This window comes from Capricornis sumatraensis, chromosome 2 (assembly GCF_032405125.1).
Source record: "Capricornis sumatraensis isolate serow.1 chromosome 2, serow.2, whole genome shotgun sequence".
NCBI classification, from domain to species: domain Eukaryota; kingdom Metazoa; phylum Chordata; class Mammalia; order Artiodactyla; family Bovidae; genus Capricornis; species Capricornis sumatraensis.
Window position 1 is genome coordinate 40,221,791 of NC_091070.1, and position 13,674 is coordinate 40,235,464.

At 42.2% G+C, this 13,674-nt stretch overlaps 1 non-coding gene across 1 annotated transcript; it reads right to left on the bottom strand.

Annotated features, from left to right (window-relative positions):
* Positions 1 to 12,758: 12,758 nt before the first annotated feature.
* TRNAY-AUA (transfer RNA tyrosine (anticodon AUA)) lies at positions 12,759 to 12,830 on the bottom strand. Its single transcript has one exon. It is a non-coding gene; the product is annotated as a tRNA-Tyr (tRNA).
* Between the last annotated feature and the right edge of the window lie 844 nt (positions 12,831 to 13,674).

The following is a 13,674-nucleotide window of genomic DNA, read 5'->3' on the forward strand; positions in this document are numbered from 1 at the left end:
TTCGCTAGCACCTCAAAAGTCTAGGGAGGAAGAAAAGGAAAATAAGCCAAAAACTTTCCATTCAGTGCTTGTCCCTGGCAAAATGAATTTGTTATTTTAAAGCATCCCAAGCTTTGTTCCTGTGTAACTTTCCTCCGGCCAAGTGAACAAGACCTCAAGTTGAAGCTACATTCCAAGCTGTGGTTTATACATGAATATTCATGTGCTCACCCTTTTTGAGTAGTTTAGATAACACACATTTCCTATTCTAGATTTAGACATTCTTAGATGGGCAAAATTGGACCAGAAAGGAAGGAGGGAGAGAGGAAAAGGGGTGGAGAAATGAGCAAAAGTGAGATCTATAGTCTTTATTAGCTCACCTGGAAGCATCAAAAAATAAGGAAATTTCATATTTGAGCAGCTAGAGGAAAGGTGGCCTCCTGCAGTTCAAGTTTTTATGAATTTTGTCCCTAAGCTTTTCATACCTATCTTGATTTATTAGCCTTTCTCAGCATTATATCTTGTAGACCTGCCAGAAGAACGCAGAGGAATGAAACATCTGGCAAATTTTCCCAGATCCTGTTATGAAATATCTTCAATCTTCAATTCAGTGAAAAGTAAACAAGTCATTGTCTTCCCCAGAAGTGATTCACTTTGCTGTCAGAACCCATGAACTGCAGGGGATGGAGGTTTCTGGGTCCCTCCTGGGGCTGATGGGCATGTGGGCCCTGTCTTTGGCAGTCTGGCTTAGCTGAAAGGGTCACAGAACTCTCAGATGCTTCACCAAAATAAATACATCTTCTTGCTCATTGAGGTGGTTATTGTTTTAATTTCTGAGTGATATGCTTTGATGCTGTTAAGGGGTCACTTACAAATTGACATTATATCAGCAAATAGTAATTGCTTAATTTCTGCAAAAACGTCTAGTTTCATTTGCATTCCAGCCTTCCAACCCCAACACACACACACAAGACAATGTAGATAACATGGCTACCTACAGCTGCTTGTAGCATCACATAGCCAGATTCCTTTTCAAAGAGAAGAATTCCAGAGATTTTTCAACATCAGCCTGCTCTGAACTTAAATTAAAATGCACACTATTTCTAAAATCTTTGTATTTGTTAAACATAAAACAAAGAGACTGACTACTATGCTGGTGAGTCTATCCAGCGATTTTTTTTTTTTTCCATCGAGGCATCTTTAGAGATATAACACACAGCCATACTAAACAGGTACAGAGAGTCCTAAACCAGAAGGACTGAAAACAACCACAAACTAGCTTTTAAGTTCCCTGAGCCTCTGAGTGACTTAGAACCAGATGATTCTATAACAACACATATGAAGAAATTGAGGTTGAATGTGGGGAAAAAAAATTTGGTCAGTGTTTCAAATAAGTGATGTCAGTGAGGTGCAAACAATTCAGATACAGGATGTTGGGAGAAAACAACTCCAAAATTAGAGTGAGTCAACTTGATCCTACAATCACCATTGCTCCACTGCAGAGATTCAGCAATGACTCACAACAGTACATTTTAACTGTTGCTAGCATCTGATCCATGTGACTCCTCCCAGACTGTCTCAGTAGTCCAGAAAGTGGAACCCCTTCTTTCACAAGGAGCTCTGGTTCATTTTTACAGAGATTAAGTTATGAAGAGGTTAAGGACAGAATCTATAGTTGTCTTTTTGTTTTATTTTTTATTGAAATATAGTTGATTTACAATGCTATATTAGCTTTACGTGTACAGCAAAGTGATTCAGTTATATATTTTTAGTTTCTTTTCCATTACAGGAAAATATATTGAATATAGTTTGTGGGCTATACAGGAGGTCCTTGTTAATGATCTGTTTTATATATAGTGGTCTATATATTTAATCCCAGACTCTTAATATAGCACTCACTCCTCCTTACCCCTTTGGTAACCATAAGTTTGTTTTTTATGTCTATGAGTCTATTTCTGCTTTGTAAATAAGCTCATTTGTATGATATATTTTTTTAGATTTTTACATATAAGCAATATCATACAACATTTTTCCATTTCTGACCTTCTTCTCTTAGTATGACAATCTAGGTCCATCCAAATTGCTTCAAATGGCATTATTTCATTCTTTTTTATGACTGGGTGAAAGCTCAGCAGTGGCCATAGGACTGCAAAAGGTCAGTTTTCATTCCTATCCCAAAGGAAGGCAATGCCAAAGAATGCTCAAACTACCACACAATTGCACTCATCTCACACACTAGTAAAGTAATGCTCAAAATTCTCCAAGCCAGGCTTCAGCAATATGTGAACCGTGAACTCCCTGATGTTCAAGCTGGTTTTAGAAAAGGCAGAGGAAACAGAGATCAAATTGCCAACATCCGCTGCATCATCAAAAAAGCAAGAGAGTTCCAGAAAAACACCTATTTCTGCTTTATTGACTATGCCAAAGCCTTTGACTGTGTGGATCACAATCAACTGTGGAAAATTCTGAAAGAGATGGGGATACCAGACCACCTAACCTGCCTCTTGAGAAATCTGTATGCAGGTCAGGAAGCAACAGTTAGAACTGGACATGGAACAACAGACTGGTTCCAAATAGGAAAAGGAGTATGTCAAGGCTGTATGTTGTCACCCTGCTTATTTAACTTATATGCAGAGTACATCATGAGAAACGCTGGACTGGAAGAAATACAAGCTGGAGTCAAGACTGCTGGGAGAAATATCAATAACCTCAGATATGCAGATGACACCACCTTTATGGCAGAAAGTGAAGAGGAACTAAAAAGCCTCTTGATGAAAGTGAAAGAGGAGAGTGAAAAAGTTGGCTTTAAGCCAACATTTAAGCTCAACGTTCAGAAAACAAAGATCATGGCATCCGGTCCCATCACTTCATGGGAAATAGATGGGGAAATAGTGGAAACAGTGTCAGACTTTATTTTGGGGGGCTCCAAAATCACTGCAGATGGTGACTGCAGCCATGAAATTAAAAGACGCTTACTCCTTGGAAGAAAAGTTATGACCAACCTAGATGGCATATTCAAAAGCAGAGACATTACTTTGCCAACTAAGGTCCGTCTAGTCAAGGCTATGGTTTTTCTAGTGGTCATGTATGGATGTGAGGGTTGGACTGTGAAGAAAGCTGAGCACCGAAGAATTGATGCTTTTGAACTTTGGTGTTGGAGAAGACTCTTGAGAGTCCCTTGGACTGCAAGGAGATCCAACCAGTCCATTCTGAAGGAGATCAACCCTGGGATTTCTTTGAAAGGAATGATGCTAAAGCTGAAACTCCAATACTTTGGCCACCTCATGCGAAGAGTTGACTCGTTGGAAAAAGACTCTGATGCTGGGAGGGATTGGGGGCAGGAGGAGAAGGGGACGACCGAGGATGAGATGGCTGGATGGCATCACTGACTCGATAGACGTGAGTCTGAGTGAACTCCGGGAGTTGGTGATGGACAGGGAGGCCTGGTGTGCTGCAATTCATGGGGTCGCAAAGAGTCGGACGCGACTGAGTGACTGAACTGAACTGAATATTCCATTGATTAAGTCTTTTTAATGGTTCCCATCTCATGCATGGTGCTGGGCATACAATAAACATTTAATAAATACTTGTTGAGGTGAAAAGATGGGGATAGTCTCCATTATTTTGGATGGCACCTCATATATTAGCTATGTATTTATTGCTTTTCTTCTTCCTTTTAAAGCTAAATGAAGGCAGAAAGGGGCTCTAGTACTTCCTAAATTTCCTTCTCGAAATAAATGAGCCAGCTGGAAACTCTCAAATTTTGAATCTCTAGTAATTTTGTTCATGCAGTTCCTCTGTCTTTCTCTCTTTTTGATTTCACCTTAATAAGCACTAAGCCTATTAATGCTTCCATTCAGTGATGCAAGCAAGGGAGAGAAGACGGAACACCACCTGCATTTTGCCTTTCCTTTTTCTCAGGGAGCCAAATTATGTTATTTGTGTAAAAGCATCTCTCCTCTTTTCCTCTCATCAGCCCCAGACATCTCTCCTATCTGACAGTGGAGCAGCTCGGCATGGAGGCAGCTTATCTTGGCGGGGATCTGGTGGTGGGCTTTTAAAGCTGCCCCAAGCTGAGCTGGAGGTCTGCAGTTCTTGGCACTATTTATTTAGGGAAAAATAAAAGTGGAGGAAGAGTCATTGCTGTCTCCTCTGGTGCACTGGTGTAGAAAATGTTAGTGAACATTTTCATTTTCAACTCCAGTTTCTTAATTCTTTATGGTGGAAGAAAGAAAAAGAGTAGGCTAGTCAACCTGGGAATTCACAGGCCCACGCTCATGCCTGGCATTTGTTTTTGTAAACGTTGTAACAGGGTTCAGGAATGAGAGACAAAGGCGTGGAAGAACATTTCAAGGCAGACTGCTCCAATCAGTACTGTTCTCTCATATCACAAACAGTTATTCTGTTTGTTAAGCCTGTTTGAAAATGCTAATCCAGGTTTGTTTATGGTTGGCCTCAGCCTGTAAGTCTGCAGGCCGGCCAAGCCAGGCAGCCACAGTGACCCCATTCCCTGTCCCAGCCCTACCTGTGCGTCACAAGCCTTGTGGAGGACCAGTGTGCCACAACATAGACAAGGGCAGTGAAGCTGGAGCTAAGAGCAACCAGCTTCCATATTTTCTTGTGCTCAGTCACTCAGCCATGTCTAACTTTTTGTGACCCCATGGGCTGTAGCCCATCAGTCTCCTCTGTCCATGAATACTGGAATGGGTTGCCATAATCCCTCCTCCAAGGAATCTTCCTGATCCAGGGACCAAACCCACATCTCCGGCATTGGCAAGCGGGTTCTTTCCCATTGAGCTACCTAGGAAGCCCAGTTCCAAAATCAGTCCACCACTTATCAACATCCAACAAACTCTTCTAATATCATTTGTTGTCGTTTAGTCATTACATTGCGTCCAACTCTTTGCAACCCCATGGACTGTAGCCCACCAGCCTCCTCTGTGCATGGGATTTCCCAGACAAGAATACTGGAGTGTGTTGCCATTTCCTTCTCCATGATGTTTTCTTGCTTTACATGAAAAAAATTGGCCAAGTTTCCTCCAAACTTGCTTTGGAAACCAGGATTCCAAAAGCTGTGGTCAGGAAGTAGTCAAGGAGGCTAAATTCAGCAGTGAAGGAAAATCTTGATTCCTCCACCAAGCCCCTCACATAGAATGGGAGAGGAGAGCTGGCATGAAAGTGATAGAATAGCTTATTGCTATTGTTGTTTAGTCACTAAGTTGTGTCTGACTCTTTGTGACCCCATGGGCTGTAGCCCACCAGGCTCTTCTGTCCATGGAATTTTCCAGGCAAGAATACTGGAGTGGATAGTCATTTCCTCCTCCAGGGGCTCTTCCTGACCCAGGGACTGAAGCCATGTCTCCTGCATTGGCAGGAAGACTCTACCACTGAGCCACTAGGGAAGCCCCATAGTGAGTGAGTGAAGTCACTCAGTTGCATCCAACTCTTTGCAACCCCGTGGACTGTAGCCCACCAGGTTCCTCAGTCCATGGGATTCTCCAGGCAAGAATACTGGAGTGGGTTGCCATTTCCTTCTCCAGGGGATCTTCCCGACCCAGGGATCGAACCCAAGTCTCCTGCATTGCAGGCAGACGCTTTAACCTCTGAGCCACCAGGGAAACCCTATAGAGTAGCTACAAAATATTTAATGTAAATGAGTGGGCTCCTCATGGGCTGCTGAGGGGTGGCATCTCAGGGGCCCCAAGCTGTTGGTCCTGGACTTGGTTCATATACATGGTTCCCGCTGGCTTGGAGGAAAGATCCTGAGTGCCAGAGGTAGACACTAGTTCATCTAATCTCTGTGCCCATAAAATAGAGAAATGAAAGTCAGACATGAAAAATAAGAAGGCAAAGAGTGGTTCCAGAGCCAGCCAAGAGGACATGCAGGCAGCACTCGACTTAGCTGTATCTCTCCTCCCTGTCCATCTAACCCAGGTTATACTATTTTCTGGGCTTCCCTGGTGGCTCAGATAGTAAAGAATCTGCCTGCAATGCAGGAGACCTGGGTTACATCCCTAGGTTGGGAAGATCCCCTGGAGAAGGGAAAGGCTACACATTCCAGTATTCTCGCCTGGAGAATTCTGCCATCCCTGTAATTCTTAGGCAGACTTCCTCAAGCCCCCAACTCACCTCTAATCTTTTCTTCAAATCTCCTTGGCTCTGCAGCAATTAGCAGGCCTGGGGGTGCAGGGCCTGCTGAGCTAGGCGGCTACACTGTCAGTCAGCAACCTAGTGCCAGCCAAGGAGTGTAGGAGGCTGCGATGATTTATTGGGTTTATTCTTTCTATCAATATGAGTAATCAGGCCAAACTACTATTTTTTTAAAGCCAGGAATTAACTACTCCTGAGGTACCATTAAGCTGAAATAAAATGATTGGTAGAAAACTTAAGTGTGCCATTATGCTAAATCTGTAGTGGTATAAGATTAAATTGCTTTCTGCTCTCTGTTGTTTTTGTCTTAAGGTCTGACACTCTCTGTGGTATCATCAGATGATATGTATTTTCCATCATTAAACCAGGTAAAATGTTGCTTCTTCACTGTCTGAGACTTGATGAAATTGTTTCATTTGGGTTGCTTTGTTTGAGTTACTATTTTGGGAGATGATTTTTTTCTGTTCTTTTTACCTATTGCTATTGAGTGGAATTTACATACAGACAATGTTTTATAATGTATACACCTGTGTTGAATTTACATACAGATAATGAGTTTTATAAATGTATATACCTATGTGTGTGCTAAGTCGTTTCACTCGTGTCCAACTCTGTGCAACACTATGGACTTTAGACCAGCCAGGCTCCTCTGTCCATGTGATTCTCCAGACAAAAATGCTGGAGTAGGTCATCATGCCCTCCTCCAGGGGATCTTCCTGACCCAGGGATTGAACCTACATCTCTTAACGTCTCCTGCATTGACAGGTGGGTTCTTTACCACTAGCACCACCTGGGAAGCCCATAAACATTTTAACCATTTCCCTAATCAAGACATAGACTATCTCCATCATTCCAGAAAGTTGCCTTCCGTCCTTCTCCAGTGACTATTAACTACTTCTATGCCAACAAAGTTCCGTCTGGTCAAGGCTATGGTTTTTCCAGTGGTCATGTATGGATGTGAGAGTTGGACTGTGAAGAAAGCTGAGCACTGAAGAACTGATGCTTTTGAACTGTCGTGTTGGAGAAGACTCTTGAGAGTCCCTTGGACTGCAAGGAGATCCAACCAGTCCATTCTGAAGGAGATCAGTCCTGGGATTTCTTTGGAGGGAATGATGCTGAAGCTGAAACTCCAGTACTTTGGCCACCTCATGCGAAGAGTTGACTCACTGGAAAAGACTCTGATGCTGGGAGAGATTGGGGGCAGGAGGAGAAGGGGACGACCGAGGATGAGACGGCTGGATGGCATCACTGACTCGATGGATGTGAGTCTGAGTGAACTCCAGGAGTTGGTGATGGACAGGGAGGCCTGGTGTGCTGCGATTCATGGGGTCGCAAAGAGTCGGACGCGACTGAGCGACTGAACTGAACTGATGCCCTGAAAGATAACTACTGTTCTGATTTCAAAGGTTAGTTGCATCAGTTTTTAAATGTCATATACATAGACACATACTCTACATAGTCTTTAGTTGTTTGCTTCTTTTGCTGAGCAGGTCTCTGCATGCATAAGTGACTTGTTCATTTTTACTGTTGAGTTGTACTCCATTATATAAATGTTCCAGGATTTGCGTATTCCTTCTCCTGTTGATGGACATTTGGGTAGTTTCCAGGTGGAGCTGTTGTGAATAAAGCTACTATAAAAGTTCTTGTGTAAGCCTTATTTGCGAGTATGTTTTAATTTCTCTTGAGTAGCAGTAGAATGGCAAGATCAAAAGGTCGATGTATGTTTTAACACTATATGGAACTGCCAAGTAGTTTTCCAAGATGATTGCAACATTTTTCATTTCCAGCAACAGAGTATGAGAGCTCTGGTTGTTCCACATTCTAGACACATTCTTTGATTTCAGCTATTCTAGTAAATGTGAAATGGCAATTCATTGTGGTTTTAATTTTCATTTCCCTGCTAATAATGATATTGAGCCTTTCTTCATGTGATTATTGGCTATTTGCATATCTTTTTTTGAGAAGTATCTACTCAAATATTTTCCCCATTTCATTATTGAGTTGTTTGTCCTTTTTAATTCAGTTATTTGTAGAAGTTTTTATATATTCTAGATACAAGCTCTTTGCCATATCATGAATATGTTCTGTAATCTGTGGCATATCTTTTCCTTTTCTTAACAGTAGTTTTTAATAAGAAATTTTAAATTTTGGTAGTCTAGGTTATTGACTATTTTCCTCTATATTTAGCATTTTTGTTTCCTCCAAAAAACCTCTATGTGTTTGGGTGACTTTTTTATTGAAACTGTTAAAAGAACATTTTCTAAGTGTTCTCAAGAATAAACATTTCCTGATTATCTATGTTCACAAAAATATTTTTTTATTTTTATTATTCTCATTTTATTCACCCAAATGTAGTGATGTGCTGGTAAACTGGCTTTCTTGGCAAGGGAAGCCCTGGTTTATAGTACTTGACAATCTCCATGGTGTTAACACTCCCACAAGGACTAACTTTCAAGCTGCGTGTGCGTTAGTGGCTCAGTTGTATCTGACTCTTTATGACCCCATGAGCAGTAGCCCACCAGGCTCCTGTGTCCATGGAATTCTCCAGGCAAGGATACTGAAGTGGGCAGCAAATCCCTTCTCCAGGGAATCTTCAATACCCAGGGATCAAACCCAGGTCTTCCGCATTGCAGGCAGATTTTTTACTGTCAGAGCCACCAAGGAAGCCAACTTTCAAGCTACCAATGGTTTAACAACTGGATTACAAAATTTCTGAATATTTAACCATCCATTGTCACTAGCTATCTTATGATTTCCTCCAGTACACCATTGCAATTGACATGTGAAAACAAATGGCAAGGGGTAAACTCTTGGGGAAGAGCTTGATCCCGGGGACATTGCAAAGATGCCATGTTTCAAGGAACACTTGGTGACCCAAATTGGACAGTTAGTGACAATGACTGAGAACAGAGCCTGACCTGACTTCCCACTGTGGCTACTATTAGCAAAAATGCAGAGATGGGTGATAAGAGAGTTTAAAAATAAACACTTAAAATGGGAAACCCACTGCTGCTGCTGCTAAGTTGCTTCAGTTGTGTCCAACTCTGTGCGACCGCACAGATGGCAGCCTACTAGGCTCCTCTGTCTCTGGGATTCTCCAGGCAAGAACACCGGAGTGGGTTGCCATTTCCTTCTCCAATGCATGAAAGTGAAAAGCAAAAGTGAAGTAGCTCAGTCGTGCCTGACTCTTAGCAACCCCATGGACTGCAGCCTACCAGGCTCCTCCGTCCATGGGATTTTCCAGGCAAGAGTACAGGAGTGGAGTGCCATTGCCTTCTCCGGGGAAACCCACAGTTCTGACAAATTAGCATAAAAGCAGAGGCTCTGTGATATTCTAATTATTGGGGAGATCAAGAGGCAACTTCCTCCTAAAGATAAGAAAGGACACTGAATGGAAGCTTGAAGGACCTCATAAGGCTGGAGGATGTACATTTAGATTATGAAGAAAGGGAGCCGAATAGAAACCAAGACAGTAAGTGATTCATGAAAAGACCCAGGACCTATCTTGCCTAGTGAGATCACTTGGCATAAGAGTCAAATAATACATAGCAAAATCCCAGTGAGATGGTAAATGACACATTTCATCCATAGCTGCTGTGGCCAAATGGTCTGCTTGATGAACTGACTGAGGAAATGATCATGGAACGAAGGCCTTCAAATCATAAGAAAGAGTCTCACAGATGACTTTCTTTTCATCAAAAAGATCAGAAAATGGATAGCAGTAAGCTATACCCCAGCAGTCAGCAGAAGGAGGTGTTTCATAGCAATCATTCTACAAAGAACTCGCATATTAGAGTAGAAAAACCTGGAGATTGGCAGCATGCATGGTTTTCTGAAGAAGCAATAACAGAAATAGAGCAAGAGAAGCACATGTTTATTCTTTCAAAATTAAGCTTTGGCCAATATGAAGGAGGATTTAGAAGTGTTTCCAGTAAATATGAATACATGGGCTTCCCAGGTGGCGGTAGTGGTAAAGAACCTGCCTGCCAAAGCAGGAGAGCTGGCTCAGAGGGTAAAGCGTCTGCCTCCAATGTGGGAAACCCGGGTTTGATCCCTGGGTCAGGAAGATCCCCTGGAGAAGGAAATGGCAACCCACTCCAGTATTCTTGCCTGGAGAATTCCATGGACAGAGGAGCTTGGTAGGCTACAGTCCACAGGGTCACAAAGAGTCGGACACGACTGAGTGACTTCACTTAAGAGATGCAGGGTCACTTACACACACACACAGGGAAAGCAGAGAATTCTCTTCTCTTCAGCAGAGTTAAGCAACCGTGAATACTGTATATGTGAAAACCACCTAAATGCCAGCAATCGATAAATGTGTAATTAATTAGGAAAGAGTAAGTGGGCTTCAAAAAGAATATTTAAAAGAAACTGTAATTATATGAAAGTATTTAAAGTTTAAGTAAAAATATAGGAAAATATTGAGCATCTATTACTAAGCACCTTTTACTTTTATTAAAAAAAAAAAAAGAATGTTTCATCATCACCTGAAATAATGGAGTCCACTGAGTTACACAGCTCCCAGGAAGATTATCTGCCATTTGCAGACATTACCATTAGAAATGGTGGGTATGATGTGCTCGTGTTTTCCTATATGTTTGTAAAGGACTTTTATTATTTTTTCATAACAACTACATGAGCCAGGTTTTCCTGCCATGCAGATAATAGAAACAACATAAGATCAGGCAAAAGGCAGAGCCAAAGTCAGAGCAGTGACTTTGATACCCCTTGTCCAAGGACATTGGTGGTGGGGGAGTCCTCTGTGACTGCTTCATACTTTCCTCTTTCAAGAAACATGGTAGCAATTCACGTCTCCACCTCCTGGGAAGTATGGTCATGTGATTTCCTTTGCCAAAGAAATATGAGCAAGAATGATGTGTTTCACTTCCTGGTAGAAACTTTAAAAGCCAGGGTGCAATTAGTCACCGTCTCTTCCTGGGAATGGGAAATCTATGAATATCCTGGGGACACATTTAAACATGAAGCTTCCATAAATCTGGATCTCTGAGATCCCCATCTTTTTCACTTGCTTTGGCCATGTAGCATGAACACCAGCTAAATTTGCACTGTGCAAAGTCACTGAGATTTGTGGGCTGTTTGTACAATTTAACTTATATTTTGCTCAAAACAGAAATTACTTTTTCACAACAGTAAACTGGATATCTCATCGTCCAATCTATTCTCAAAGACAATTGAATATTGTCAAAATATCGCCCACAGTACATTTGTTAATTAGAAAGAAAAAAAGTTGCCTTACAACAGAGAAACCTGGCAGACATCATCTCAATCATAAGATCAAAATTAACACTAGTCACAGGACAAATAGACATCATGTGACCCTAGATAGGATATACTCTACATAACTCCAACATCTGTGATACTCCATCCACAAAATAAATAACTGGGGCCTAAGCATGAGGAAGGGCTGCCCAGGTAGCTCAGTGTTACTAAAGAATCCACCTGCAATGCAGGAGACACGTTTCAATCCCTGGGTTTGGAGGACCCCCTGGAAAAGGAAACGGCAACCCACTCCAGCTGTTGTTGTCCCCCCCCACCCCAGATTGCCTGGGAAATCCCAGGGACAGAGGAGCCTGTCAGGCCACAGTCCATGGGGTCACAAAAGAGTCAGAAACGACTGAGCAACATCTAAAAGAAGCACAGAAACCCTACATTGAGTAATTTCTAAAAAATGATTTGTTGACAGTCTTCAAAAATGTCAAGATCACGGAGATTAGAGAAGACTAAGGAACTAGTCCAGGTTGAAATGACTGAGAGACTGACAATAGTCTTAACGGTTGATCCTGTGTAGACCTTCTCTATAAGGGATGTTACAGAGACATTTAGCAAATCTTGAATGGGATTCTGGGTCAAAAGTATATAGGAGGTTTCTCTACTATTCTTATGACTTTTCTATAAGATTGGAACTGTTACAACAAAATATTACACGAATCTCTTTGCCTGGCACAATAGGTTCCCAGGAGCTTGTAAAGAGAGAGTTGGGAGCAGGGAACCAACAGGGGACACCATGCCTGGCAGAGGCTGGTATGTGTGTGTTAGTCGCTCAGTCATGTTTGACTCTTTGTGACCCCATGGACTGTCGCCTGCCAGGCTCCTCTGTCCATGGGATTTCCCAGGCAAGAATACTGGATTGAGTTGCCATTTCCTCCTCCAGGGGCTCTTCCTGATCCAGGGACTGAACTTGGGTCTCCTGCATTGCAGGAAGATTCTTTACCTTCTGAGCCATCAGGGAGGCATTGCCAATATTTCTCAGTCTTGTCCAACCAAATCAGCCTCTTGTGTTCCTCTGCTACATGGCAGTGAGTGGGTCACAGGGACTGTTAATGAGATGGGATGGGTAAAGAGGCTTTCCTGTTTCTGGAAATTCTGCTTTGTACAGTCAAGTAAGAGAAGAGTAATTTGGGGAGCACAGGCAAAAGGAGGATGAGGGTGATGGCCCAGAGGTAATGAACAAGCTCAGAGGCCCTGAAAGAAAAGTGAAAGTGAAGTGGTTCAGTCATGTCCGACTCTTTGCGACCCCATGGACTGTAGCCTACCAGACTCCTCCATCCATGGGATTTTCCAGGCAGGAATACAGAGTGGGTTGCCATTTCCTTCTCCAGGAAATCTTCCCGACCCAGGGATTGAACCTGGATCTCCTGCATTATAGGCAGATGCTTTACCGTCTGAGCCACCAGGGAAGGAGCTGGGTCCCAGGCAACTGAGCAGACAGCAGACCCTGATGAGAAAGGCAGGAGTGGTGAGCAGTGAACGAGGGGAGGAAAGCACAGTCAGAAAAAAGTAAGGGAGCATACATAGCTGATGGTATAAAGATTATACTACATGGATCGTGATGAAGTATAAAGCTGGGAATGATCACAGCCTAGTATTCAAAAGTGGCAGAGGGGAAAAAAAAAGGGAGACTTTCCTTTAAAATCACACCCTAATAGCAAGCAAGAAACCTGTTCAATACCTTAGTAACTAGATGAACATCCAGTGCTCAGAACATCATTATGGAATCAGAGAGAGCAGAAGGGAAGAGGGAAAGGCTCACCCAGGATTCCTAGTAGGGACCCCAGGCTTCTGAAGTGATGTCCCTTGCACAGCCTGAGAGCGTTCATCTTTGGATGCTGAGTACCTAATGCAATTGCCAGTTACCTAGAAGTTGCTCAATAAATGTTAAGTTAACTATCCAAGGAATAAATGTTTCTCTTAAAGAAAATTAAAGAGAAACAGAGAGGTCTGTATCATTAGGTAAAATCTATGGGAAATTATTAGGAATAAATAATTGTATATAGCTCTTTGTGATGGCCCAGATGGTTGGGATGTAAGAGTGGGTAAGAGGGAGGTCCAAGACAGAGAGGATATACGTATACTTATAGTTGATTCATTTCACTATATAGCAGAAACTAATATAACATTGTAAAGTGATTATATTCTAATAAAAATTAGGTTTAGATTACCTTTTACTTTTTATTTTCAAAGAAACAAACCCTTGCAAAGATTCTAGCCAGTAATGTATCACCCTAAATAGTGGGTTTAGTA